The sequence below is a fragment of the Nanorana parkeri genome, unplaced genomic scaffold, assembly GCF_000935625.1.
Source record: "Nanorana parkeri isolate BGI_ZX_2015 unplaced genomic scaffold, ASM93562v1 scaffold1024, whole genome shotgun sequence".
Lineage (NCBI taxonomy): Eukaryota > Metazoa > Chordata > Amphibia > Anura > Dicroglossidae > Nanorana > Nanorana parkeri.
The window spans coordinates 598,234-602,141 of NW_017307292.1; the positions used below are offsets into that span (position 1 = coordinate 598,234).

General features: G+C 42.3%; 1 protein-coding gene across 1 annotated transcript in view; it reads left to right on the plus strand.

Moving 5' to 3' along the window:
• RELL1 (RELT like 1) overlaps positions 1-3,908 on the plus strand; it is a 43,697-nt gene that overhangs the window by 32,629 nt on the left and 7,160 nt on the right. The window lies entirely within an intron of this gene.

Here is a 3,908-nt window from a genome sequence, read left to right on the forward strand (position 1 = left end):
AGCCTCAGTACGGAGGGGGGGGTGCTGATGGTGACGATCGGCCCCTCAGTACGGTGCTGATGGTGACGATCGGCCTCAGTACGGGGGGGCCGCGTTGCTGTTTTGCCTAGGGCAGCAGCATTTGTAAATACACCACTGTAGAGGGCCAGTATGTTAGAATGCACAAACAAGTATTGATCGGCCCCACTATGACACTGTAATAAAACCCATCATTGATAGAATAAGAACATTTATTAGCAATAAAAGCACATCAGTTCAGATAGAAAAGGGGGTATTGCACAATGAGATCTAGTAGATCATCACTAGCTTTTTAAAAAAAATCACGCAAGGCACAGCAAATCCATTCCTATATATTCACAATTCAGCCAGCATGATGAACTTTACTGCTTCGAAAACAGGCGCGCAGATTCTGTGTTTAGCTGAATAAAATGCCGCATTGCATCCAGGAATCAAAATCACTCCTGACAGAAAATGATCAGCCGTGCACAAAACGCAGCAAATGAGTTCCTCTGTAGATTTCATTGCTCCAAAATACAGACAATGCAGCCTCTGTTCTTGGCTTAATGAAAGGCAGTAGGCATACAGGAGTCAAAGTTGCTGCTGCTGAAAACAATCCATTGTATCTAATGCCCCTAAACATATGTTAAAGTGATACTAAACTCAGGAGTTCAATCTTAAAAACACATTCAAGTACCTTTTTTAACCCTTAACATAAATGTATCTTATTCGTGTATCACTCGGCTGTAGAGCCTTAACTCATCTCTGAATTGGTGCTGACACCGTCCTTCCTTCTGGAGGGGGGCTACTTTTGTTCCAATGGTTCCTGTGTGTGTGTTGTAAAGTAGTCACCGCTCCAAGCTCACTCCCGTGATGGACTACAATCTCATGTTTAGTTTACTCATTTGTATTGAGATTGTAGTCCGTCACAGGAGAGAGCAAAAGTGGGGAACAAAAGTAGCCCCCCTCCAGAAGGATGGACAGTGTCGGCACCAATTCAGAGATGATTTGAGGATCTACAGCCCAGTGTTTCACAAATGAGATGCATTTTTGTACTTGAACTCCTGAGTTTAGTGTCACTTTAAAATTTTTCGACCCAGCTGGCTCTTTGACAAGTCTAGACATGACATGGATCCGTCCAGGTCGAAACATGCGGTCGTTGGGTAAAGGGAAAAAAAAAAAAACAATGTTGGGTGGCTCAAGATGGGGTTTGGGCTAGTCACAAAGGGGCTTGAGGAGGACTTCCCATGTACAGTTCATCAAAGCGAGGTGAAGACTACACACTCAGTCACATGTTGTATTTGTTTTGTTTTACTAAGGATGCACCGATATCAGTGCCGATACCGAGTATTTGGGCAAGTACTCGTACTCGCCCAAATGCTCCGATGTCTAGTCCGATACTTCCTGATTGGCCGGGAAGCTTGTGACGAGGGAGCATGAAGCCGGCTTCCCAGCCAATCAGAAAGCTGGGCGCCGCGTCATTACTTGTAATGACGCGGCGCCCGGCTTTCTGATTGGCCGTGAAGCAGGCTTCATGCTTCCTCGTCATCTCATGACGTGGGAGCATGGAGCCGGCTTCCCGGCCAATCGGGAAGCAGACAGCGCGTCATTACAAGGCGCCCGGCTTTCATGATTGGCCAGCAAGCCAACTCCATGTGACGAGAAGCATGGGGCAGCCTCCTTGTTAATCGGGAAGCTGGGTGGCGAGTCTTTACACGCTGCCCGGCTTCCCGGCTAATCGGGAAGCCAGGTGGCAAATCATTATACGCCGCCTGGCTTCCTGTATGGGACTTCCGGTACTTTGGTATTTGGTATCGGCGAGTACCGGAAAAAAAATATATCGGTACTTGGTACCAAAATACCGGTATCGGTGCATCCCTAGTATTTATAGACCTTTTTTCAGTTTTCACAAAATGACAGGTTTGTTCACAACATTTGCTCTTGGCATAGTGAGGAGGAATGGGCCATTGTTCTTGTCCCTAGCTAGTAAAATTCTTATTACACTGACCACTTGTATGAAAAGCCTATAGTTCCTAATAATAAAACCGTACATTGTGAGGGGAGTTATATTGAATTGTTTTACTAAAGAACGTTCATTGATGTTCATTTCTGTTTTTTTTTCTTTCCTGTTGCTGTTCAATGGATGTTTTGGTGAGTTTCTGTTTATGTCCTAGGGAACGGGAACTTGGTGCTCGGGGGAGCTGTAGTGAGCTAGACTGAAACTTCTTATCTGCTAAATCTTGGATATATACGTGCATTCATAGCATATCTACAACCAAGCAAAATAATCATGCTGGAATGAGCTCTGTCACCATCTAGTGTTTCCCAAGGAAAGGCGTACATGTATAAGAAGAGTGTAAATGCCATCCATGCTTCATTCCTGTGCAATAGCCACATAAAGTCCACTGCAAAGCTGACCCTTCTGAAAGTGTGGATGTCCTGGTTGCCCCACAGATGTATTTGGTTCCTTTTTCTGACCTTCTCTTCATTACTGCACATACCAGTTTGACACTCACAGAAATGGAGGTTTCCTGGCAGACTTTGGGGAGAAGTTACAAAAGTTATACATCCATACATACAAAGTAATAGTTGTTGGAAAGGGATAAAACATATGTAATTACAGAACCAAAGTACTCTTCAGTCGCAGGTGCTAGAACAAATATAGAGCATACACCGAGTCAGCAACTAGAGCAAAATGCCGGTGTGGGTTTCCTGCGGTAACGCTGGTTTCCTCCCAAAGACATGTTGGCATGTTATATACTTTGTCTAAATCGGCCGTGTGTGCATCCATGTGAGATGGAGACCTTAGATTGTAAGCTCCTTGAGGATAGGGAGTGATGTGAATGTGCAATATGTAAACGCTGTGTAAATTGTCGCTTCTATATAAAAACTTTTTATATATAATAATAAATCTTCCTGTTGGGACACAGATGGTGAAAATAACCTGATGAGGGTTTTACTGATTACCAGCTATATTCAAAATGAAAAAATAATTTGGCTTTAGACATCCTATGAGTGCAATATTGGGTAGAATACAAAGCACATTATTTGTTTACTGATTGGGAAGGGGCAACTATGCTATTCATAATGAAACAGTTACTGTTTTCTGTATTGGTTTGCTATTTTTAGAGCCTGGTTAGGTTTGGAGCGCAGCTGCCCCCTTGAAGACATGTTTATATTTGCAGGAATGTTTGGAATAGTAAATCGAAATGTAATGAATCTCTGCCGCGAGATTGATTTTTACTAAAGGAGTTGAGAATGTCCAAAAAAAAATGAATGAAGATTGGCTTTAACCACCTTGAAGTCCGCGGTGTTACACCCCCTTCCTGGCCAGGCCATTTTTCAGTATTCAGCGCTGCAGTTCTTTGACTGACATTTATTCCGTCATGCAACGCTGTACTGAAATGAATTTTATACCATTTTTTTAGGGACAGACAGAGCTTTCTTTTGGTGGTATTTAATCACCACTACGGTTTTTATTTTTTTATATATTAAGGAAAAATTACCGAAATTAAAAAAAAAACTTTCCCCTATATTAAATGATAAATCATTTTTTACCTAATTTTTTGGTAAAATATAAAAGACGGGGTCACGTCGGGTAAAAAGACACCAAACATGTCAAGCCTTAAAATTGCGTGCGCGCGCGCAACCTCAAAAAACGTTAATACTCTAAATTGGCCGTAGGCGACGCTTTAAAAGCTTTTACCGCTCATCAGTTTAGTGTTATCAGTGATTAATGGCCCTAAAATGATTGCGCTCACTGTGACGTTCATGGCGATATATAACGTGTGTAGCGCAATTGTCATTTTCGCGCTGGTGCACCGGACGCATATTTACATGTGCGTAAACGTGGGGGACTTAACATTTTGGATGTATATATATATATATATATACATATATATATTTTTTTT